This window comes from Panthera uncia, chromosome F2, assembly GCF_023721935.1.
Source record: "Panthera uncia isolate 11264 chromosome F2, Puncia_PCG_1.0, whole genome shotgun sequence".
Lineage (NCBI taxonomy): Eukaryota > Metazoa > Chordata > Mammalia > Carnivora > Felidae > Panthera > Panthera uncia.
In genome coordinates this window covers 14,081,175-14,107,310 of record NC_064812.1, presented here as the reverse complement: position 1 = coordinate 14,107,310, position 26,136 = coordinate 14,081,175, and the positions used below count along the sequence as shown (strand labels likewise).

General features: G+C 43.5%; 1 protein-coding gene and 1 long non-coding RNA gene across 5 annotated transcripts in view; one reads left to right on the top strand and one right to left on the bottom strand.

Moving 5' to 3' along the window:
- LRATD2 (LRAT domain containing 2) overlaps positions 1-26,136 on the bottom strand; it is a 132,997-nt gene that overhangs the window by 93,623 nt on the left and 13,238 nt on the right. For 3 of the 4 annotated variants that reach the window (XM_049632911.1, XM_049632913.1, XM_049632912.1), the window contains one exon: positions 15,000-15,127. The gene's annotated coding sequence lies outside the window, so the exon portion shown is untranslated. Of the gene's footprint in view, positions 1-14,510; positions 14,883-14,999; positions 15,128-26,136 lie in introns of those variants that run through there. The other variant, XM_049632914.1, reaches the window with a different exon arrangement.
- On the top strand, positions 9,916-18,017 carry LOC125924413 (uncharacterized). Its single transcript, XR_007458407.1, has 3 exons — positions 9,916-10,889; positions 16,725-16,803; positions 17,319-18,017. It is a non-coding gene; the product is annotated as an uncharacterized LOC125924413 (long non-coding RNA).

Here is a 26,136-nt window from a genome sequence, read left to right as displayed (position 1 = left end):
GACAAGAACAGATGGTGTCAAATGCACATTAACCTTCAATGTGATGTCCTTCAGGATCCGGTCCCAGCTGGGATCTCCAGGTTTATCATCCAAACCCAAGTCATCTATACCTTTCATTCTGGCCTGATGTAAAATGAAGTTTCTGGGGAAGTCATGCCATCTCACTGCCGTCCTGTTTATAATTCTCATGTGAGCTCGCCCTTCCTTCACCCTTTGCTTGGTTCTTACTCATTCTTTAAGATTCAAGTCAGGTCCTTCCTTAGGAAGACTTGCCTGACTTAGGTCCACTTTGTTTTTGTGTTTGTTTTGTGTTGTTTTAAAAAAATTTTTTTGAGAGAGAGAGAGAAAGAGAGAGGGAGAGATGCAAGCAGGGGAGGGGCAGAGACAGGGGGACACGGAGGTTACAAAGAGGGCTCTGTGTGGACAGCAGAAAGCCCGATGTGGGGCTTCAGTTCACAAACCATGAGCTCATGATCTGGGTCAAAGGCAGACACCCAACCGACTGAGTCACCTAGGCACCCCAGGTCCACTTTGAATTAGTTATCCCTGCTTTGACTTCCATAAGGCTCTCTGACTTCTAAACTATATTGTATTATCCATTTTAGAACACTGAAGGCAGCTGTTGACTTTCCTTGCTCTATCTCGTTTCTAGAGAATGGGAGAGAACATAGTGTATTGTGATTATATGTTGAATGTAAGGTAGTATATCACCAAAAATAAATATTATTGAATGTACTCTTCCTTTGTAATTGAAGGCTTCTTTGCTGAGCACTGCACGGATTGTGAGGGTGCCAGCATGGAAACAGCTGCCTGAGATCTACATAATCAAGAAAAGAGAGACTTGGAGAAGAACAAATATTGTTAAAATGTCCATACTACCCAAAGCAATCGATAGACTTAATCTCTGTCAAAATACCAAAAGCATTTTTCACAGAACTAGAATAAACAATCCTAAAAAAATTGTACAGAACCATGAAAGACTTCATATAGCCAAAGCAATCTTGAAAAATAAAAACAAAACTGGAGGTTTTCAAGATACATTACAGAGTTCAAGTTATATTACAATGTGGTAGCTTTTAAAACAGTGTGGTGCTGGCATAAAAATGGACACATAGATATGAGAATAGAATAGGAGACTCATAAATAAGCCACAGTTATATGGTCAGTTAACTTTGACAAAGGAGGAATGAATATACAATGGGAAAAATACAGTCTATTCAACAAATAGTGTTGGAAAAACTGAACGGCCACATGCAACAGAATGAAACTGGACCACTTTTTCTCACCATACACAAAAATAAACTCAAAATAGATTAAAGCCCTAAATGTGAGACCTGAAACCATAAAAATTCTTGAAAAGAGTGCAGGCAGTAATCTCTCTGACATCAACTGTAGCAACATTTTTCTAGATAGGTCTCCTGAATCAATAGAAATAAAAGCAAAAATAAACCTTTGGGACTATATCAAAATGAAAAGTTTCTGTGCAGTGAAGGAACCAATCAACAAAACTAAAAGGTAACCTATTGAGTGGGAGAAGATATTTGCAAATGATATATCTGATAAAGGGTTAGTATCCAAAATATATAAAGAACGGATACAACACAATACCTAAAAAACAAATAATGCAATTAAAAAATAGAAGACATGAAGAGACATTCCTCCAAAGAAGACATCCAGATGGCCAACAGACACATGAAAAGATGTTCAACATCACTCTTCATCAGGGAAACACAAATCAAAACTACAGTGAGATGTCACTTTACTCCTGTCAGAATGGCTACACACACACACACACACACATCACATACACACACATACACCACACACACACACACACACACACACACACACACACACACACAAGAAACAACAGGTGTTGGTGAGGATGTGGAGAGAAAGGAACCCTCTTGCAATGTTAGTAGGAATGCAGATTGGTGCAGCCATTGTGGGAAATCGTATGGAGATTTCTCAAAAAATTAAAACTACTCTGATCAAAAAATATGAAAACACTAATTCAAAGGGATACATATACCCCTATGTTTATAGCAGCATTATTTATAATAGCCAGGCTATGGAATTAGCTCAAGTGCCCACTGATAGGTAAATGGATAAAGAAGATGTGGTGTGTATATATATACATATGTACATACTGGAGTATTATTCAGCCATAAAACAGAATGAAATCTTGCCATTTGCAAGGACATGGACAGAGCTAGAGAAGACAATCCCAAGCAAAATAAGTCAGTCAGAGAAGGACAAATACCACATGATTTCACTCATATATGGAATTTAAGAAACAAAACAAACAAGCAAAGGAAAACAAAACAGAGACAAACGAAGAGACAGACTCTTAACTATAGAGAACAGATTGATGGTTGCCAGAGCGGAGGTGGGTGAGGGGATGGGAAAATAGAGGATGGGGATTAAAGAGTATACTTAACCATGAAGAAAAAAATGAAATAAAATAAAACGATTAAAAAAAAAAAAGAAGGAGGTGGGTGAGAGGATGGGTTAAATAGGTGATGAGGATTAAGGAGTGCACTTGTGATGAGCACTGGGTGATGTATGGAAGTGTTGAATCCCTGTATTGCACACCTGAAACTAATATTACACTGTATGTTAACTAAATGGAATTTAAATAAAACTTTAAAAAAAAGAAAAGAAGAAGAAGAGAAACGTTCTTCCAGCAGGTAGCTAGAGGATCTGAGGCCATACATGCACATCCACTGAACACATTTTTAAAATAATTTTAGAGAGAAAGAGAAGGGGAGGAGGCAGAGAGAGAGAGAGAGGGAGAGAAAGAGAGAATGTTAAGCAGGTTCCACCCTCAGCACAAAGCCAGATGTGAGGCTCCATCCCATGACCCTGGGTTCATGACCTGAGCTAAAATCAAGAATCAGACACTCAACTGACTGAGCCACTCAGGCACCCCCACTGAACACATTTTTATTGAACACCTACTCTGTGCCAGGCAGTAAAGATGAAAGAGAGAGCAAAAGTGCTGTGGTCCCGGGTCTCGGGGAGGTTAGCTCATAAAGTGTCACTAAAGCAAAGCAATAGTGTTGTCCCTTCCATTTTTGTCCCCGCCCCCCCAACCTCCAAGAGATTGAATTTTGCCCTTTGTGGCTTTTTTTTCCTGTGTCACAGCCCTTTTCATATTGCTGTAATATCCACTTCCTAATAAAATTGACCAATGGCAAAAAGAGAAAGAGAGTGACTTGGAAAAGCACAAGATCCGAAACAGTGGGAAAGGAGTCTTCTCGGGCTATTTAGACATAAAGTTTAATTTTCATTTACAAGAACTTTCTCACTCACGTAAGCCCCCAAGAGATGATTGTGATGGCAAGGGGTAGAGGTGTAGACCAGAGTTAGAAGTAGTTCAGCCCCACACGTAGACAGGTTGCTGGAGGCTTCAACACCATCAACAGTCCCTGGATTTCAACACTGAGCCGGTAGTGCCGGGAAGAGAGAGTGGACCGTCCATGCGAGGTTTTTACGGGCCAGGTCATCAGGAAGCGGTGCTCCCCATTTTTACTCATATGTCAGTGGATCAGCTCCGTCACATGGCTACACCTCACTGCAAAGGACCCTGGGAAATGCACTCTCACCATGGGTCCAAGCGCAAGAGAAAACCACCTTTGAGGAACACAGGGTAGTCTCTACTGTGAGGGCTGAGAGACGGAGAGGATCAAGAATGACGAAGTGTTCTGGCAAGACAGAAGGCAGAGAAAGGGCAGATGGGGGCAATGAAGAAGGAAAAAGGAAAAAGAAAGGAGAGAAGAAGGAAACGGCAAAGGAGAACTAGAAGGAGATCGTGGTGAATTGTGTTATAGTTACAGCCTCAACTCCACGGTCCCTTAAAAAAGAATCATCAGTGTATGACACTGCTTAGTCATGATTGTGCCTGAGTGGATATATCTGGAAAGTGACGAGAACTGAAGAACGAGGACAAAGGTAACATGTGGGTTATAGCATGAATAATTACAGAGATTACATGCTTCTTCCAATGATGATTCCCTCTATCAAAGCATGACTGACACTCTTTTTGGGTAACTGCCTCCACAGCCAATTTCCAGGCTTTCAAGAAAAGCAGAGCATTTTGTTTGTTTGCTTTAAGGAAAAGTCACTAAATGAACACTTTAGTCGTGGCATAGCCAAGACTAAGACCCAGTCTACAAATCCTGCTGTCTCTCTACTCCACTAACGGAGCTAAATATGAGACAAGAGGACGTGAGCCTTGGACCACTTGGACCTCCTCGGGAGGAGAAAGCAGCCTCCACGATCTATACGAGGACTGTGCGTTTGCTTTGTCACTAAATCCACCTGATCCCTCGTCAGGTGGTGTCATTTTCTCCATTTACAGATGAGGAAGCTGCGATCACCAGGGCCACGGGACTGGTAACCGGCAGAGCTAGGAATAAAAATCCAGACCGCTAATGGTACCAACAGCAATAATAAAAGGTGATATTTGGCCAGCACTTTGTATACGCGAAGTGGAATTTTAAGAACTTTACCTGAGTTATTGAATTTCAATCTCAAGGCAAACATATGAGGGAGGTACTAAATACTATTCCCACTTTGCAGATGAAGAAGCTGGAGTAGCACAGACGAATCACGTATACAAGTGTCCTCAGCTGTTTTGCAATAGGGCTGGTACCTGCACCCAGGTGTTCTGACTGTGACTCTGCCAGACCAGCTTCGTACCGCCCCACGACCAGCCCAAATCCATCTCTGTCAATGACACCCATTGCTTCCTGACAGCACATCTACCGTGTACAGACCCCTTTGAATATTTATCTAGTCAGAACCCCCAGAGGAGAGAATATATTTTGGAGCCTTATGTCTGAGAAGATTGCTTTATGGTCCCTTCCATCTGGATGATCAACCATCCCAGCTTGCCTGGAACTGTCCCAATTTCACTCTGAAAGTCTTACATGCCTGGAAACTCCTCCGTCATGGACAAACCAGGAATGTCAGTCACCCTACTTTCAACTCTGAAATCTGTGTATTTATAAACTTTACGCAAGACCCTCTGTCCTACCCCGAAAAGAAGAGGGTCAACTGGGCGCATGCTTAGAATCCTAACTCTTCTCTCAACTGGAGCCAAGTCACCCACACTATTTTCTCTTTTTAACCCACCTCCTATAGCTGGTTAAGGAAAACATGTGAAAAATGAGACACCATTGGAAGGAATGAGGAGCCATAATATTCTCAGTGGATCATGCAGTTTTATCATCTGCGAAGACTTTAATGGGGAGAACATTCTTCATTTTTAGTAAGCCATCCAAATGGTACATTTGAGATCAGGCACCATTAGAAATTAGCAAGTCTCTCTTTGGTCTGTGCTGTTTGCAAACCCGGAGAATTAATGAAGCCATGGACAGAAGCTGAGATATGGAGCACTGGTGAAGGGGGGGGGGTGCTGGGACAACTTCTAGAGGGGCGGCACATGTTTCAACACCGTTTGGGGTCCAACCCTGGATTGGTGACTCAAACGTGGCACAGAAGAAAGTGAGCTTTAGCGACATCCTAGTCTGCACTGCGAACAACCATAGAAGAAAGGTTTGCCTGGGTGGAATGTGAGATACGAGTCAAAATCAACCATTACCAGTTCCCCCACGTTACTGCAATTTCATTTTAAAGTATCGTTTCTTTAGCTTGCCACCCTGAACAAAGGATGTCATCCTCTGTCTTGGTCTTTCCCGGGCTGCTATAACAACATACCACAGACTGCGTAGCTTGAACAACAAACACTGATTTCTTACAGGTCCAGAGGCTGTGAAGTCCAAGATCAAGGTGCCAGTGGATTCGGTTCTTGGTGAGACCTCTCTTCCTAGCTTGCAGATGGCTGCCTTTTCTCTGTGTCCTCACATGCTGGCGGGCGAGTGAGCTCTGGATCTCTTCCTCTTTTTATCAGGACACTAATCTCATCACAGGGGCCTCATCCTCATGACCTTGTCCAAGCCTAATTACCTCCCCAAAGCACCACCTCCAGATACCAGCACATTGAGGAATAAGTCTTCAACATATGGATCTGGGGGTGGATACAACATTCAGTCTATAACACCTTGTGTCAGGAGCTCCCCCCACCTACAGGTTTGCCCCAGGCTCTACAATTGATCATGTGTTTACTCAGGGGAAAATGAACACACACACACACACACACACACACACACACACAATTTTGTTTTAACAAACACTTAATTTTGGAATAACTTTAAATTCACAGAATAACTGTAAAGATAGTGCGAAGAGCACCTGTATGTCCTTCGCCCAGCGTCCGCTATCATTAACATCTTACATTATCATGGTAATATTTGTCAAAGCTAAGAAACCGACATGGGTACATTATTTTTAGTGAAACTCCAGACTTTATTTGGATTTCACCAATTTTTCCATTAATGTCTTTTTCTTTTTCTGTTCCAAGACTCAATCCGGGATTGAATTTAGCTGCCATGCCTCTTTAATCTCCATTGGTCTGTGACAGCATCTCAGCCTTTCCTTGTTTTTGATGACCTTGACCAGCTTTGAGGAATATGGATCAGATATTTTGTACAATGTCCCTCAATTTGGGTTTAAGTGATGAAAAACGGTTTTTATTCTATGATGTATCTGCCATGAGTTTGATTTTGCTTTGGCCAGATGACCTATAACATTAATAGGGCCCTGCCTCATTTTGGGGAAGAAGCATCTCTTTTACATGCAGAATTTCTGTTGCTAAGTATTATCCCTCTGTCCTCAGTCCCTCTGGCACTGAAAGATGTCTGACCCAGAGGAAAGAGCATAGGCATTAGGATCATAAAAACTTGGATTCAAATCTTGACTTCACATTTGCTAACTTTGATCTTGGGCAAGTCGCTTAACTTCTGTGAGCCTCAGTTTAGTCTTTAAAAACCAAAGAGAAAGAGAGAGAATCAAAGGCTGAGTTTCTGGTAGTGTTGCTTAAGATTAAACGAGCTACAATGTAGCATTTGGAATATTACGTAGTACATGTGGGTATTTAATTAACTTCCGTTATCTCCCCCTTACATTTGTTCTTTTTAGTCAAAAGAGCCTGCCTCTAAGTATCATCTGTTGTCATTTGTTTCTTAATAAGAATATATGGAAAATGAGCTTATCACAAGGAAAAAAATTCTAGCTTTGAATGGGGACAGATGACAACTAGACATTGGTGATCATTTTGCATTGTACACAAATATCAAATCATCGTGTCATACACCTGAAACTAATATAATGTTATATGTCGATTACACCTGAAAGAGAGAGAAAGGATGAAAGGAAGAAAGCAAGGAAGAAAGGAAAAGAAAGAAAGAAAGAAAGAAAGAGAGAAAGAAAGAAAGAAAGAGAGAAAGAAGAAAATAGAGAATAAAAAAGAGAAAAAAGAAAAAAGAAAAGAAAAGAAAAGAAGGAAGGAAGAAAATGGAGACTGGAGTGACAGTCCAGCTCACAATCCCCCTCGTAGTGCCATTATCTGTGTGATTCATTCCTTTCTTACAGTAATGGACCTGCCTTACTGGTCATAGAAGGGACATGTGATCCAAGTCACCCAATGGTAGGGCTCCCCTTCCCTGGCCATAGTGATTGGTCCAAGCTCAGCCAATCAGAGTTTTTCCCTGGAATTTTTTCCACTAAAGTTAAGAAGAGAAAGTTCTCTTTCCTCTCTGTTCATGCAGTTAGCTGTAAGGATAAGCTGCTTGTAGCTTTGCTTACTGCCGTGTGGAGACAGCCAGCCTGACAGCAGGAAACCAGCATGCATGAAGAAGCTGAGCTGAGAGATGGAGAGAGCATTCAATGGAACTCTAGTACTTGGGGACTGTCCTGGGGACAGCCTATCTCTGGCCTTTCCGTAGTTTGGTGACCTGATTAAATCAAAGATCCTTTTTTCTTAAGTTATTTTTGGATTGCGATTTTATAAAGTGCAATTAAAAGCATCTGAATAGATTGCTTTTCTGAACTTCGCTGCCTATGCCACCTGTTCCAAGCACCTTGCCCTATAACCTGTTATCTTTCCTTTCCTCCTCCTGTGGACTGCTTGGTACCGAAGTGGCCTCCCTCTTTGGCCCTTTGCCCAACACTGGCTCTAACATTAAAAGTCTAAATTACTCTGACACAGACCATCCACTCAAGGGACAAGGATCGAAATCTCTAGGAGCAAGTCTGTGAGAATGCACTGGAAAGAAATAAAACTACAGATGATGTCACCTAATTGTTCAGAACATAGACTCCAGAGTCCATCAGACCTTACTCCATACCCTGCCTCTGTCACTCACTAGTTGTATGACTTCAGGCAACCCACTTAACCTCTGAGCCTGTTTCGCTTCGTTAATAAACGAGCACGAGGAGACCTTTTTATGCAGTTTTTGAGTGGGTTCAAGAAGATAACATACACGTGATGCCAAGCTGAGTGCCTGCTACGTTGCTGATACTTAACTTTACAATACCGGTCATTGATGATGATAATTAAAACTGTGTAAATCACCCGAATCCACCAATTCATCTCAGCCGCAGGAGAGGTGGAGTAGTCAGACTTTGTGTCTAGCTTGATGTGCTTAGTATGAGACACACACGAAGCGCCCTCGTGAAGCATTCTTGCCAAAAACAAAACAAAACAAAACAAAAATCTGATTCTGAATCTGAATCAAATCAATCCTCAAGGGCTCATCTATAGGAAAGGGGCATGAGAAAGGATAACAAGTTAAATAAAACTCTAAGGAAAGAAACACACATTCAGAATGGGGGACATCGTAAAAGACAGATAACTTGATTTCTTCAAGGAGTCGATGGCAGGAGGAAAAAAAAAGGAAAGACAAACATACAGACAGACAGAGACAGAGACTGAGAACAAACCATGGTTATGCTGTTATCTCACCATGTGATACTCATTTGGGAGGTACTGGAAAGAGTGCTGATTTTATGAGGTGACCTGAGCACATATCCCTATCAGCTATAGTCATTACACAAATAAGCTTGTGTGATTCTTCGAGGGATGATAATCCAAGAGCTGAGGTGAGCTTCAAAAGAGACAATGTCTATGAACTAAGTAATGTGAAATCGCATGTATACATAACTTTGTTTACACTGTCTCACATAAATACCTATACACTAAGTTCCTGCAATGCTTATCATTTCTCTCCGTTTGCTCATACTGTCCTCCTGTGTTTCAAGCTTATCTGTAACCTGCCCCTCCACCCATTAATGCTGTCAACAAACTCTTACTGAATATCTGTGTGTGCTCAGGATGGCAGCAATTATAAACAGTAAGAGAAAGTCCCTGCCCCGAGAGGATTTCCACTGCAGCCAAACTGTCACAGGTGCATCATGAAATAAAGGCAGAGGCAACCAAATGTGACATAGGGGTTGGGGTAGGCAGACACGGTTTCAAACCTCAGCTCCACCATTACTGGCTGAGTGGGTCAGATCCACTCTCCACCCCAAATCCCCTTGCTCATGGCTCTGGGAGACCCATATATAGGGACAGCTTTAACAGGCACAGGTAGTGCCTGCTGGCTCCTTACTGGGTTTGACTCCCAGAGGAGCTTGGAGACAGAGAGTAGAGGCAGGCAGGCTGGCTTCCTTCCTGAGCCATGACTTAGGACCTGCTGGCTCCTACAACCTGAGCTCTCTGCTCCTCTCAAAGTGGCCCTCAAGACCGTTTTCTCCTTCCCTCCTCCTTTTCGCCCTGGGGGTAACAGCCCTGCTGCTAACTAGTCCCGAAAAACTGCACTATCCCCTGTGTCTTCCTAATGCTGCCCACATCTTTCTAAATGATTCTCTATTAAACTGTTTTCGAGCTGCTTCCTTTGTGTGAGCCACCTGTTTCCTGCTGGAACTTGGACTCGACCACAAGATGGACTTTGACTAGTCTATAAGGTGGACTCTTAAACTTCTGGAGACTTTGTTTGCTCATCTGTAAAATAGGATTAAGTGTAATCTCTTCTTCTTGGTCCTAGGCAACTTCGGTTAGGAGAAGGCTTTGGAGTACAGGGAAGACTGAGCAGGGAGAAGGACAGATCAGGGTTCAGATCTGATTTCTGCTCTCACAAGTTGAGTGACTACTGGCATTTGGCAACAAATTTCTTTGCAGTTCAGTTCCTTGTGGGTAAAAGGATAATAGCCAATGTTTACTAAGACGAAGTTTTGGCTGAAACCTCAAAGATGGGGACAAAGCTAAGTAGCCGTGTGTCCTAAAGACAGGACCTCGACCCCTCTCCACAAGAATGCCTGGTCTGTATCCAAATCAACATTCCCAATAGCTTGTTTATAGGAAGGCTAGAAGCTTCCTTAGAGAAAAGGAATTCTTCCAAGGAGCCTCGTAGTATTGGGTATGGCATTGCTTCCATTCACCCACAACAAGATGAGGACATCTAGGATAATTGATCTTAGAGAGAGGATTCATTGGAAGAGGGCAGGCTGGATGCTTGTAGGATGTGGAGATGCAGGGACTGGTCCCAAGCTGTCCAGTCTTGGAGCATAGTGGAATTCTTGGGAGATCTTCAAATATGTTCTGTTGGCATTGGTTGCTAAGAGACTGGTGCTTAGCGCCTGCTTGGAGAAGGCTGGGGCTGGGGCTCGTGAAAGCTGCCCACAATGGCAAAGCAGGTATGTGGGCATTTTACTAGGGCCAGGTGAATGCCATGGAAAGCAGCCAGCTTAACTTATCTGCTCAAATGGACTGGGGTACCACGAGGTACAGACACTGAGAGAAGTCACAAGAGGTTAGTAGAGTGCCTTGCCAAGTCAGGGTCTCGAATGAAAGCCACCATTTGGATCCCACTATTTGTAGGGCCTTCAACAGCTAAAAGGACACCAAGAACAGCATCTGCCACGAGATCTCTCATCCTTCTCTCTACTCTAACCTTGGAATATCCATCGGCAATTAGGCGAGTCAGGTAAGAGGTGGAGCAAAGACTGTTGAAGAACAGATCAAAGGCGCTATGTCTTTTCTGGTACCTGAGCATCTGGATATACCTGAGCCGGGCAGAAGGGAAAAGCTCTGAACTGGATATGAGATTAAATTTTGATTTCAATTGGACTGGACATTTTAATACTTACAAGTGACCAGGAAGCTATAGACTGTCCCCAATATGCCATCAGGGGAAGGAAGAGGCAAATGAGTGTGAAGGCCATAGGGAGAAAAAGAAAGCTATTTCCTGACACTATCAACCAGGTCCAACCTATTTCCAACAAACCTATTGTATTTACCGTGCAGAGTATTTGTCAAAAATAAGTGAAATGACATGAAGTCGTGCCTGGAACAGTGCATACTTGTGAAAAGCAACAGTATTAAGATTCCAGTGTATATGTTACAGTGCGAGTGAACAACACACGAAGTAGTCACATCCCAACAGTTGATGTAGAAGACTGGCTGCCCACAGTGAGCTTTGCTCCAGGGATCTGTTTTTAGGGGATCCCAGTTTCCTCCTGGAAGCAGCCTGTCCTGCTTTTTGCACCTGGTTGCCCTTTCAGAACAATCAAATTCTTTCCGTTAAGAATAGAATACCTAGGTGTCTATGTTCTTTTCGGCTTCTTTTTCACCTCCCTTTAGTAATTCACTAACTCTATCGTTTAACTATTACATCCTTTAAAGGCGAGTTAGGTGAGCAGGCTTGCCTGGATTGAACAGGTGACGAAACGCAGGCTGGGGCATTAAGAAATTCGTCAAAATTCACATGTAGGACACAGACCTTGAGACTTTGAGAAGACTCACTCCCTGGTTTTGCACACTCAGCGAATGTCGAGTGGCTGTTCTCGTAAGAGCACATTTGTGGCAATACACAAAAGCCATCAAAGCTTCTGTGTAATCAACATATCCCTTCCTGGCTGTACCCGTGTGGCAGGCACGGAGGGTGAGTGCCCATCTTTAACCACTTCATGGCTAGTATTTTGGAGACCACACAGATTCAGAAAGCCAGCTGGTATCCGAGTGGGGGCTACAACTGAGCTTCAACTCCCACTACTCCTTCGCCACGCCCACCACCATCCCTGTGCGTGGGTCTTGCGACGAGAGTAAGACTGCTGTAAGCCAAGGAAAAAGGGAGTTTCTTCCCCTCTCTTTTTTGCCTAAAATATACTTTGTACGGTTTACAGAATGTTTCAACTAACCCTCCACGTTAGTGGTTCTTAATGTTTTGGAGGATGTGCACAACCATGGGATTCTCCTGAAAGACTTGGAAATTTTTCTCAGAAAGAGAAGCCCATGGAAGACAGAGATACAAAATTGGTCTAAGTATCAGAAGGTTCATGAACACTATGTATAGATCTTTGCACATCAGTAAACTCCAGGCTGAGATTCCTGCACTCATACAAGTGGGAGAGAACCAGAGGATCGATGAATCCAACATGGTTCCCCTTCCAAGTAGGGCAGGAGAAGAGAGGACAAGGTCTCTTGGATCAACGCTACTGAAATGTGCCCTACGGGAAGTCCTCGACCGAGCCTTCCCCAGGCACTTTCACTCAGCAAACAGCAATGTTTACCAGTGCTACACAGTTCAGGGAAGTTTGCTTCAAGTCCAGCTTGCATTCCTGACTGTGATTCATGTTATATGGATCGCCATCATGCACAGGAACCAAGTACCATCCTTGGCTGCTGGATTTAATGAGCACATTTTGTTTTAATGTTTAGCTAATAACGCCTTGAAAGAAAGCTGCCAAATGCCTCATATTTTGTGGCCCCTGATTCCTGCATCCTCTCTCCTCCTCCACCACCCGGGATGCAGAGGAGACTGATGAGCTCATGTTAGAAACACAGTGAACACAGAGTAGGGACAGTCCCTGTAGAGAGAGTCCCTCCTTGTCAGACCATAGGTGGGTGTCAGCGAGGGAGCTGATACAGAGAGCCAGGGGGAGTATGTCCGCCATTTTGTCTGTTAAATGCTGTCTTCACCGACTTTACCACTAAACACACTGCTTTTGGTGGAATGAGGGGTGGGAAGCATGGGAACAAGAGCAAGGTATGAGACTCTCGTGGTGAGAATGATGAAGGCAAGAAGACTCGAACTTTTACAGGCTGAGAAAGCTGACCGGAAAAACAAAACAAAACAAAAAAGATAAAGAAAAAAAAAATCACAACTAACCCAGAGATGAACTACTTAAGCACCATCTCATGACCTGGTGTCACCCCGGGCTTAGGAAGGCTCAGCAAACCCCTGCAGCAAGAGCTTTTACCTCAGAGAGGACGAGGAGGGGTGGCTTTTAAACCTTCCTTTGTAACCCTTACACGTGGGGTGAGAAGCCTGCTCCGTTGTGTTGATTTAATAACAGAGGTCACCTTGCTACCTGCACAGCTTTCTTCGTCGGCTTTTTTCTCAAGTGGGAAGCTTAAGACCTGTTTGTTGTTTAGACGGGACTGTCTGGAAGCAAATGCGTTCAAATAATGGAGGTAGCGGAACGTTTCCCCAAGGGAGGTTGCGTCCTCGTTATCATGGTCACTGTCATCATATCATCATGGTTACCTTGCCAGATGCAAAAACAGTATTGAGTGTGCGCGCGCGCGTGTGTGTGTGTGTGTGTGTGTGTGTACAACTTCCCAGAAATCCTGCAAATGTAGGGACGTTTAGTTGTCCTTTCATGTGTGAGCACACTCAGGCTCCCAAAGACTCGATGGCCTCCCCGGGGACTCTCACTTCACTCAAAGATCAATAGCACCAGAATGATGTTCCTGATGTCATTGGCTACCAAAACCCTCAGGGTTCCATTATTTGCTCTGTTTCCAAAGACTGATTTAACCAATGGATTTGCAGATGGTAGCTACTAAGTGTCAGACGTCTTGCTGGGTTGTAGGGACACCAAAATGACAAGCCACCATCCTCAGGAAGCCCACAGTCTAGTAAAGGAAACTATCGGCTGCTGAAATATTTGGGAATCTGTCTTAACCACTAAAGCACTATACATATAGTGGCTGCCGTGGTTGCACTAAAGCAATGTGTCACACTCCTCTTTCACCCATTTCTTGAGGAGCTGTGCCAACCTCACGTATAACCTTTATGTTCCTTATCGCTTTTCCTCTGGGCCCGACCTCCAGGCTGCAGGTGAAAGTCGGCATCTGGTCTCTATGTTCCTTTCTGCTGGTTCCCTGGTCACTGTTCTGTGGCCCTGTCTGTCCACCACGAGCTGCTCGACCGCGGGCCTTCACCGGGTCCGGTCTTGCCTGTTAGCGCCTGGACCCGATTTCTGAATCCTGTGACCAGTGACTCAGACAACTTTTGGAGAGGAGGGGAAGTCAAGGAACCAGGTCATAAAGGCCCCTTAGGGTGCTGAAGAAGCGTCTGGCTCTGAGGAAGTGCCCAAGGAGAGGGTAGAATAAGTTTGTAGAGTGTAGTGGTTATAAGCAAGGACTGAACAGGGGCGTCTCACAAACTTTTTCTCAGAAGTCTTTCTAGCTATATTGGAGCAGTAATTAATCGCTGTCTGCCTTGGTTTCTGGGGAGTTAATAATAATAAATCCCTTACAGGGTGACTCAAAGTAGTGACTGAATTATCAGAGCAAAGTAATTATCGTTGTACGGTACTTTGCCATTTAATTGAAAAAGTCTTAGATTGCCGTATGAACACTCGATGACATGTGGTCCCCGTGGCCTTTGTGCTGGGCGTGTGCAAGTGACTGGCCCAGATCCACTCTCCATTCTTCTCTGTGCCCCAGGAGGCCGCCTGGAGGAACCCATCAATGGGTTCTCTTGCCATTCGGCTTCTTGTAGGCTTTGGCTAATTATCAACACCAGCAGAAGAGGGAGGAGTGTGAGGTGGGGTGTTTATTCTGAGTCACACCTGGAGACGGCCACCTCCTTCCTCTTTGGGTCTGTCTCATGTCAGGCAGCTTTCTCCATACTGGTCAGGCCCTCTCTGTTTCTGTTTGATATGCCACTCTGTCCCTCTTTCCCTTGGACCTGGGGATGCAAAGGAACCTTGTTCTTATCAGCCCTGGTACTGGCCCTCAGGGTTTCCTTATACCCACACGTGACATCAGGAGTCTCTCCATGAAACTCGCCTTGACTGTGACTAACCTGAAGGGCATGTCTTCTCCCAGGAACAAGACTGAAGCCACTCCCTTCACTTTGCCTGAGATGCTGCTGCTTGCTCCAAAAGAGGGCTGGAGTCCAGCTTTGAAGTTCTTGTCTTCTGGTTGGAATTTCTGTTGGTAGGATAATTGAGAACGAAGTACTAGTTAAAATAAATTACCCTGGGGACGATAGGTCCTGAAGGAATAAAGGGAAATGTTGCAAGGAGATTTTAGCCCTAGAGATGAACAAATCCTAAGGGAAGAGCTGACAAATGGAATCAGGAACCACCTACCTCAGTTCTCATACCTCCCCAAATCCCCCTACCACATCTTCCTCCCTGTCTAGCACCTCCAGGTTCCCTCCCCTGCCACCCCCAGGACTCCTGAGAGCAGATCTGGGACCACACTGGCTCTGGGGTAGAGCAGGGCTGAGCAGAACAGATGTTCAACTTCACTGGTAACCGAAGAAAGGAAATTAAATAGCAATAATGGTTTTAAAGAAATGAGGAATGCTTTCTAAGCCAGGACACATTTTTAGATTCACAGGTTAAATGAAAAGACTTCTGGTGTCAGCTCAGAGATGTAGAGAACCGGAAAGGACAAAGGGGGAGAAGCGGGGAGGGCACAGGGCTGTCCTGGAATCTGGGAGAAGCAGGCATTTGTAAAGGAGACACAGGATCCAAGAATTTGCTCATTTACTACCCCAGGGCCGATGCCAGGTAAGAAGATTCAGTTAAACTCATGTGTGGTTATATGTGTTATGTGAAAAATACATAGAGATAAACACACACATGTATATAAATTCACTGATGCAAACATATGGTGGGTAAGCATTAATTCGAGTTTAGGGTACTGTAAATTATACCATGCCTGGTTCATTTCACAACGTGGGTTTAATCATTCTCATTCAGCCCGTTGTTACCTGTACTCTTATTTTACATTTTATTCATCTAATTTTTTAAATGTGTATTTATTTATTTTTGAGAAAGAAAGAGCACAAGCAAGGGAGGGGCAGAGAGAGAGAGACACACACAGAATCCAAAGCAGGCTCCAGGCTCTGAGCTGTCAGCACAGAGCCCGACGTGGGACTCGAACTCACGAACCACGAGATCATGACCTAAGCCGAAGTCGGACGCTCAACCGACTGAGCCACCCAGGTGCCCCAATTTTACATTTTATTTTTAAATATTTCCAACTTACGTAAGAGGACAGAGAGTATAGACATCGACAGAGCTCTCGCTCCCCAGGTTTAACCAAAGAGGATATATGTCACCTTCCACGTTGGCCACCCCTCCTGTGTTTAAACACGGCCGCCCCAGCTCCTTGGGTTCAGCCGACCTCCGGGACAATGCCTACCCCATCTTACTGCCCACGCCCACCGCACCATGCCTGGACAACTGCAGCCCGTGTTCTCCTCCGGTTCTAGCAATCCACCCCCTTCCTCTCCGAATGGAACTCAGTGTGGTGAGGCAGAACATCAAAGTTCATTTTTGTTTCTCTTGGAGCTGGTGAGTTTTTGTTTTCATGTGTAAGCAAAAGGATCTTCTCTGAGCCTCAGCTTTGAAACAGAAGTTGGCTTGTACCCAGCCTAAAATAGCATGCTTCCTGTCACACAAAGACCTTAATGTTAAAAAAAAAAACAAAAAAAAAAAACAACAAAAAACTCTTGGTTTTTGAAGCTCTGATTTGTACTAACTCATTTAACGAATTGTTCCATTTGTCTTTCCAGCAACACTGTGAGATGGATGGGGTGAGCCCTGCATGACAGACGGGACCCAGAGAACGGGAAAGGTCACCAGCTTACCCAGGTATACAAATGTATATCTGTCAGGCATCAAAGCCTGCACTTTCTTTCTTTCTTTCTTTCTTAATGTTTATTTATTTTGAGAGAAAGAGAGAGCACCAGCAGGGGAGGGGCAAAGGGAGGGGGGTAAAGAGGACCCAGAAGCAGGCTTCGAGCTGACAACAGAGAGCCCGAAGTGGGGCTCGAACTCACCAACCATGAGATCGTGACCTGAGCAGAAGTAGGACACTCAACCGACTGAGCCATCCAGGCGCCCCAACACCTGCACTTTGTTTTTAATGACGAAGGTACAGGTTGCCTTTTATCTTACAATATCTAGATCTGTTACTCATAAGCCTTTTTCTAGGTCTGTGGCTACATTCAAGGTAATTGACACTGAAAGGTAAATGACCTCCACATTCGTAAGGACAAGGGGGACTAGCTGATGGTTTTTTATAGCAAGACCTTTAATTCCTGGCTATGATATTATTTTGGACTTAGAGGAAAGATCCAGCAGAATTTCGTTACTATCTGCCTTAGGTCAGTGACATCAAAGCAGCCCTTGCAACAGTGATTTGGGTGAATGTAGATTCAATGCCTGCAGAAGGCCCTGGAGAGAGAAGAAATGCAGGGAGCAGGATGGGCAGAGGAGGATTCTAAGCAAGGATGTGGTCTCTGGTCTCGGCAGGATCCAGCCTTCGCCTGATCAAAAAGGGAGCTCTGGAGCATGAAACACGCCTGCTTAGTCATTGCCCCTTTGAGGCAGTGTGGAAAGACGAGAGATACCTTCTCACAGCAGTAGGGGAATTTGTGTGGGGACCAAGTAAAGGGAATCTGGAAAGGGAACCAACATCCCAGCTCCACTGTCCTCGAACATTGAAGGACTGATTGATGAGGGCCACAAGTGTCCATTTGCATTACAATGGAAAGCCGCAGCATCATTAAAAAGATCGAATTGGAACTAAAGAAAACCTGCTACCTTTTAGACGCTTGGACACGCTGAATAAGGAGATTAAGCAGAGGGAGGTGGGAAAGTTGGTCCTAAATGGTTAATTTCCTCTACCACTTGCAAACCATTCAACTGAAGTGAAGTGAGAATGAGTTTGGTCCATGGCTGACTACCTTCAGAACCTTCTGCTATTCTTTGTGATGAGGCCTTCAAGGAAGGCCCCGTTGCCAGCCTTGAGATTGCTGATTTCAAGGCACTTCTAAGACAAAAATAAAAATTCCATTACTTTCTGCAGGAGATGACTGTCTGCTCCTTTAGAGCTGGGCCGGAGGGAGCATTCAGAATACATTGCTGGGAGTAAATGGAATTTCTCAGCTATTTAAATTGCAATTCACCCCTGAAAACTCCCATTTTATCAAAACTCCTGGTTAATACTATTTTCCATGCTCAAGTATTCTCCCCAGATACACAGGCAGGAGATGCAGGAGCCCGGGGGGAGACTGTGCCGGGAACAAAGTTCCTTTAAGGGGCCTCAGATACTAACATCCTTACTGCCGTGTAACAAACAAAACTTAGAAAGGCCTGAGCTTTAACATGGCAGACAGGTGTGCAGAAGGACAGCGGGTGTTCTACAGGAATCAGAGGATTTAATCTGCCTCTCATTAGTCGTACGCCCATGAGAAAGTCATATGGTCTCTCTGAGCCTTTAAGTTCCCATCTCTGAAATGTGTTTTGGAACACCTTTTTTGCTATCTCAAAGAACTGTCGTGATGATTACATTAGGTTAATTTATAGGTATGATTTATATACAACAGTGCTACACAAAACCCTACAATTAAGACTATGGTAGGCAAAATTCTAAGACAGCCCCCAAGAATCCCATCCCCTGGTGTATGTACCTTATATTATCCCTCCTCCTTGAGTGTGAGTATGTCCTGTGAATATGATAGGCTAGTCACTCCCATGATTAGACTATGTAGCTTAAGTCTCTATCTTAACAGACCGAGGAGAGGCTTTTCCTGCTGGCTTCAAAGAAAGTAAGTTTCTAGGCCATGTTAGGACCTGAGGGTGGCCTTGAGGAGACGAATGGACTGTCAGCCAGCGAAGAAACAGGGACCTCAGTACCGCAACCAAAACTCAAAATCTACCAACAACCTCAAGGAGGATGAAAGGAGAGCCCAGGCTCAGAAAGAACTCGGTCCAGCCAACACGTTGATTTTAGCCTCATAAGACCCTGAGCGGAAAATCCAGTTGTTCTGTGCCAAAACTTCTGACCTATGAAAACCATGACATAATAAATGGGTGTTGGTTTAGCCTCCAAGTTTGTGCTAATTTGTTACGTAACTATAGAAAGTGGATATACAACTGGTTGTTCTGAAATGGTTGATTGAGGACCTCTGAAACCCACTTCTCCATAACGGCAATGAGAACCCTAGTGAAAACTGTCAAAATTAACTGTTTCGTAACTGAAAAATCACCAGTGGCTTGCAACAACCCCAGCAGCATTTACTCAAGAAAAATGGCCGAATCTCAACAAGGACAGGGAGTATCGTGGCATTTTAACGGGACTTAAGCCCATCACCCTCTCCCCAGCACTTCAGTAGCATCGAAAGCCAATAGCCTCACAATTACAGTAGCTGTGAAAAATAGCAGATTAGCAGCTACTGAAGAAAGCAAAATGGCTTTGGAGCTTCTAGGAAGTCCCATTCCTAGAAACTGTCGCCATGTGATCTGTCTGGCAGTTCACGGAAAAGCTCCACTTTCAAGAATGCTTTTATTTGATCTAATCAGAGCGTGCTTTCTGAGGAGCCCCACCCACAGAGTATTTGTCAAATATAATCAGTGGCAATTGTTTAATATCACAGCTGCCTGAGGATGTGTTAACAGTTGGAGCTAACAAGTGGCAAACCAAAAGTATTAAAAAGAAAAGCAAAACTGGGTAATGAGATATCATAGGCATCTTTGAAAAGCTCCAGCATATTCCCGGGAGTCTAGAAGCCCATGTGCATATTCAGGACTGTTGGGTATGCCCAGGAAAGCCTTGAGAATGTCCTACTCTCACCTCTGGTTATCTTGAGTCTCTGTGTGAGCAAGGAGTTGAGCACAGACTAGAGTTGTAAATTGCCTGCCAGAGCGCTGAAAACATAACTCTACACACACACACACACACACACACACACACACACACACACACACCTTACTTAACAAGGCTGGAAGATTATTAGTTTGAGTAATTTTATGGAAACCTCTTGTCCAGTCATCAGTTAACCACTAGGCTAAATGAATAGAAACTTCAGTAAGTTACACATGACATAGAATACATATTTTACACAAAGAGTCCAGGAATGTCACTAAATTAGCAAACAGTGGCAACAATAACAAAGCTCAGAGAAGAGAAGGAATCTGAGTTTCAGAACTGACACGCCATATTATTTTAAATGTCCAGTTTTCAGTAACAATAGCAACAAATACAAGACATGAAATGAAATAGGAAAGTATGGCCCATACACAGGAAAAAAAATAGTTTACAGAAACTGTCCCTGAGAAAGCCCAAAATACTGGACTCACTAGGCAAAGACTTAAATCAGTTATCACTGATATATTCCATTCCACTTGGTCATGATGTGTTATCCTTTTTTATATATGCCTGCATTTGGTTTGCTTATGTTTTGTGAAGAATTTTTGCATTTATCTTGATGAGGGATATTAGTCTAAGAGTTTTTGCTATTTGGGAGGCATTTCAAAATAAAGCAAACCCACAGTTTTTCCCGAGTGTCTATTCTGTCCACGAAGCATAAGCGCATGTTTAATTGCTATGTGACTTTGGACAAGTTATGTGACCTCTCTGAGCCTCAATGTCCTCATCTATAAAATGGGAATAATGTTAATATCTGCTTCATTGGGTTGTTATGAAGATTGAATGAGAAAATATGTATTACGATAGGTTGAATTGTTGTCTCCAAAAAAGATATGCTGAAGTCCTAACCCTCAATATCCCAGAATGGGACTTTATTTGGAAATGGAGACATCGTAGATGTGATTAGTTAAGATGACAGTAAGACGTGAGTAAGGTAGGCTCTTCCCCCAATATGACCAGTGTCCTTATAAAAAGGTAACTAAGTGACGACACAGACACGTGGGGGAGAACGCCATGTCACAACAGAGATGGAGATTGGAGTTATGCTACCGTAAGCCAAGGGATGCCTGTGGCTACCAGAAACTAGGAAAAGGCAAGGAAGAACATCTCTCAGAGACTTTCAAAGGGAGTTTGGTCCTGTCAACATCTTGACTTTGGACCTTCTAGCCTTCAAAACTGTGAAACAATGCATTTCCATTGTTTTAATCCACTGAGTTTGTGGCATTTTGTTATGGAAGCCCTAGGAAACTAACGTACGTGCGACGCTCTGAGAACAATGCCAGGCATAGGATAACTCCATAGTTGTTTGTATTAATTTTAAAACAATTTCATAAGTTAGGTAATTAGTCTATTCTGGCTACCATATCAAAATACCGCAGACTGGGTGGCTTAAACAACAGAAACTTCTTACAGTTCTGAAAGCTGGAAGTCCAAGGTCAGGGTGCCAGTGTGGTCGGGTCTCTGCAAGGACTCTACCTTCTTGCTGTATGCTCACGTGGTGGAGACAGGAAGCAGGGTCTCTGGTGTCTCTTTTTATAAGGACACTCATCTCATCATGACCTCATCTAAACTTAATTGCCTCTTTTTTGTAATGTTTATTTTGAGAGAGAGAGAGAGAGAGAGCACAGCAGGGAGGGGCAGAGAGAGAGAGAGAGAGAGAGAGAGGGAGAGACAGAGAATCCCAAGCAGGCTCCATGCTGTCAGCACAGAGCCCAACGTGGGGCTTGAACTCACGAACTGTGAGACCATGACCTGAGCAGAAATCAAGAGTCAGACGCTTAATCGACGGAGCCACCTGGGCGCCCCATAAACCTAATTACCTCTTAAACGCCCAACCTCCAGACACCATCACACTGGGGGTTAGGGCTTCAACATATGAATTTTGAGGAGCACAATTCAGTCCATAGCAGTAGGTATTATTAACTCCATGAAAATGGAGTCTCAGTGAAATTAGTACATGAAAAACTATAAAAGGACAATGGTATTAAGAGGAGAATATTCTTGTAGACATGTGAATTCCTCATGGGCATTTTCACACACAGCCATCCATACATATACATCCATGTATATTCCATAGTAACAGTCATGTTATAGGTCCTGAACTCAGAGCCTGAGTTCAATTCCACTTTCTGCCAATCATGAACTTTGGGGCCTTGGGGAAGTTACTTAACAGTTTGGAGTCTCAATGTCCGTTACTTGCAAAGGGGAGAATTCCTAATTTCATGGAGTAGTTGTGGGCACTAAATGACAAATACATATAAAGAGTGTCCTAGAGTGCATGGCACAAAGCAGACATCGATTAAGAGTTCAGACATCAAAGATACATATACAAACTTGTTTAATGCTCCTGTGATTGTTAGAACAGATTTGGATGACTTCCATATCCAACAATAAGTCACACAAACTACGGTTCATTCCCATAGATACTATTCAGGCACAAAACAGAATAAGATAGATTTTTTTTAACCTCCTGGGTTCTCTTCCCATCCCTAAGTGTTGTGTGACTTTAGGCAAGTGATTTAACCCCTCTGGGCCTGTTTTCCTATCTAAAATATGAAAATAAAAGCAGGACCTTTTTCACAGAGTTGTCATGAGGGTTACATGGCATATAGTCCATACAAGATGCTTAAAATCTTCCCAGGCACATAGCAAGTATGTGATAAATATTATCCATTATTATATTATAATTCCATTTGTGTGGAAGGAAGGAAGAAGGCTAATTGATTAATTTCTGGGAAAAGATATAAGAATCTGCTATTAGCTGTTGTTTCTGGGGAGTGAGAGTGGGAAGTAAGAGTGGGAAGTGAAAGAGAGAAGGGCTTCAACCTTCCCTTTACCCCTCGGGTGCCATTGGGAAAAACCACCCCCGAATCATTAGCTCTACGCCTTCCCTCTTTCTCACATAATGAAGGCTAGACTGAATGGTAGGTGAGCACTTTCTTTTACTGCCAGCCAAGGCTGTTGTTCAGTCAGGACACATGAGTAGAGTAGCTAAAAGATCTCCGTTCTACTTGGTACATGGCCTCCTTGCCCCCATTATCCAGTAAGGAAGCATTAACTCCTTGCCTGCTGGGGGGCCCCTGAGAGCCTCTGGGATGCTGATTCACCATGACTGGTTTCTTTAGGCGCCTGTAATCCAAGTTAGTAAATATTTTGACTCACTCTTGGTGCTAGGCATTGAGCTCAGGGCTTTGCACCCATTGTATTCGACTCTAAATAAGTCTTCAAGGGACTTTTTCTTATTTTCCCAGTGATGAAATACAGATTACTTATTATATAACTGGCCCAATAGCACACCACTAATAGGAGTCTCTCTGGCTCCCAAGGACATGCTCCTCTCATTGTGTCTTTGCTTTCATTGGCTCATATTCTGTCTCTAAAAATATTCCTATGTTCTGCCTCAACGAGTTATTTTTAAAAAGTTAGTTTTACCAGCTTTGTAGTTCTGGCTTGTTCCAACTGGTTCAACAGTTTCCAGAGAAGAGCAGAATTATCATCAACTCTGTGAATAATTAACAAGTTGAGTTTGATCTCTGGACTAAAACTGACCACTGAACTTAATATTTGCCATGAACAAAAAGACAAGGAAAATTTCCCTAAATCAGCACTTTTTCCATGCCTGGAGAAGTAGGGAGGCCAGAGAATCATTCTCACTCTGTTGCCCCTCTAGGAGATGAAGTCCCCTGCTCAAGGTCACAGGTGCTGAACCCAGCCTGGAGGCTGGGACTCTACTCTGTGGGGACTGGACAAGGTTTTGGAAATTAAATAGTCTCAGGCTGAAGTCATTATCAGTTGTGTGACATTGGGCAAAGTTACTCCCTCCTTCCCTCCACTTCCTTCGTCATTTGTAAATGGGGGTGGTAGTATTTATAGGTACTTAAGCTAATATTCTGCAGTGATATTAACATTTTTCAGCAGTCATCAACCAATCAAAGTGGTGCACATAGAACTTCAGCCGAGTGCTGGAGGCCCCAACTCTGCAGGCGTGTACCTGTTAGTTTTGGGGGATGTTGTGGCGGGGGGGGGGGTCCCAGGGCAGAGCAAGGTAGCCAGGAAAGTGGGAGTGCTGAGGGGGTGAGGGGCAGGTTTTGGGGAAGCAGATATTTATTAACTGCTATGGAAGTGTTTTAAGATTTTAACATTCCTTGGCGAGAATGACATTAAAAACATGTATCCCACTCCCATTTTGCAAATGGAACAAAATGCTGACAACAGATGAATCTGCATCAAGGGTAGATAAGAGTTTCTTTTGCATTATGCTTATTGAAGCAACTTTGAAATTCTGCCCAAATAAGTTCAAGTAAAAAAAAAAAATCATAGCCCTTTGTACAGAGGGCTTTGTCTTCTCTCAGCTCTTGGTCATCTGTCAGTTGGATTGTTCAGTTTCTTGCCTTCATTGACTCAGTTTTCAGAGTACCAGGGGCCACTGAAGTAGGTATAGGTGGAATGTTCCACCTCGCCAACTTTCAGCAGCACCGAGGAAATCTGAAGACAAGCTTTTGTGATTGTGTGACCTGGAAATGCTTGCATTTCCAGTCTGATAACTGTGGGTTGAATCTTGTTTGGCCCATTTCACAGGTCAGCCATCTTGGACAAATCATGACTTCATATTAAAATAAGAATCACCGTGGCAACCTCCCAAGTTATACTGGAGATTAAATGAAATACCACTTGTAAGGCTGCAACCATGGGGTCTGGAGTATAGTATGTGCTCAGTGAACATTTTATTTCCTTTTCTCAGAAGCTCAATTTCTACACTATTCAAGGAGAATGGTAATCATATCTTAAAGAGAGGGTGCAGACATCTAATTCAATAACCTGTGAAACATGCTTTAGCAATGCATAACATTACCAACACGTTAAATTAGTGTTTTCATTGCTAGAGGGAGATGATGAAGGTGGCTCAAATGTCCTCTTGTCCCTAGCTACATCTCACAGTTGAATGTCCCATTTTATCCTTATTACTTTCAAGTGTCTTTCAACTCTTTAACCTGATTCTTCCAACATGACTATTGAAGCATTATATATGCCTCATGACACAATTCACATCTCCCTATCATGCCTCGCCCAGGTCTTTAAGCTCCAAATGTGTGGTGAACATGTGCATTTCTGAAGGAAAGGCTAAGGAGGTGACAGGCATTCAAATGAAACGTTTGTCTAAAGTGATCTGTAAAGAGGTGAAACTATGAGGCTCTGGATATTTTTTCCCCTTACGAGTGAATCTTCAATTTCAGGATTTCAACGAGTCAGAAAACATTAGGGTGCAGACAGCTTTGGGGAGCCATGATTCTGCATCATCTTGTGACATGGTACCACAGTGCAGTTAGGAATTGTTTGGTCAAATTTAGTTTCAGATATGTACATACACACACATATATATACACACACAGGCACACACATACATATATGTAGGCATTTAGTTATGACACAGTTCATTTCTTATTGCAGGTCGATAGAGTGTCTGAAAATACTGTTCTAAAGCAAGTTAGAAAGACCTTGGTGTGTTTAGGGAAAAAAATATAGGACTGTGAGGCTGGAATACAGCTGCAAGAAGGAGTGATAAGAAGTGAAGTTGGCAGCTAAGCGGAGGCCGGATTGTGCAGGCCAACAGGTCACGGTAAAGAACTTAGATTTTATTCTAAGCACCACTGGAAGCCACTAAAGGGTGTAAAGCAGCATGTTGCACACTCCGATTAACATTTTTAAAAGCACAGTTTTGGTTTGCTCAAGTTCACATATTAGACTCTGGAATTCGTCAGGCCCACTCAATAACCAAGTGCTTTGGAGAGAATTAGAATGTTTGTAATGGAATAACACTGTAAACCGCTGATTTGAATTCTTGGAGATACCAATGAGATTAGCTCGGGCGGTAAAAAATAAAACTCCCATAGAAACTCAAACAACAATGTACTATTTTTCACCTGTAAGTAAGCGAATATTTTCAAACAGCTTTACTGTAATTGGCACAATCTTTTTTAGAGGGTCACGTGGTCATTCCTATCAAAACTTACATTTTGCATAACCTTTAATCCAGAAATTTCACTTCAATGATTATGTCCTTCAGAAATACTCCCATACAGGGGTGCCTGGGTGGCTCAGTCAGTTAAGCGTCTGACTTTGGCTCAGGTCATGATCTCATAGCTTGTGGGTTCAAGCCCCACATCAGGCTCTGTGCTGACAGCTCAGAGCCTGAAGCCTGCTTCGGATTCTGTGTCGCTCTCTGCCCCTACCCTGCTCACACTCTGTCTCTCTCTCTCTCTCTCTCTCTCTCT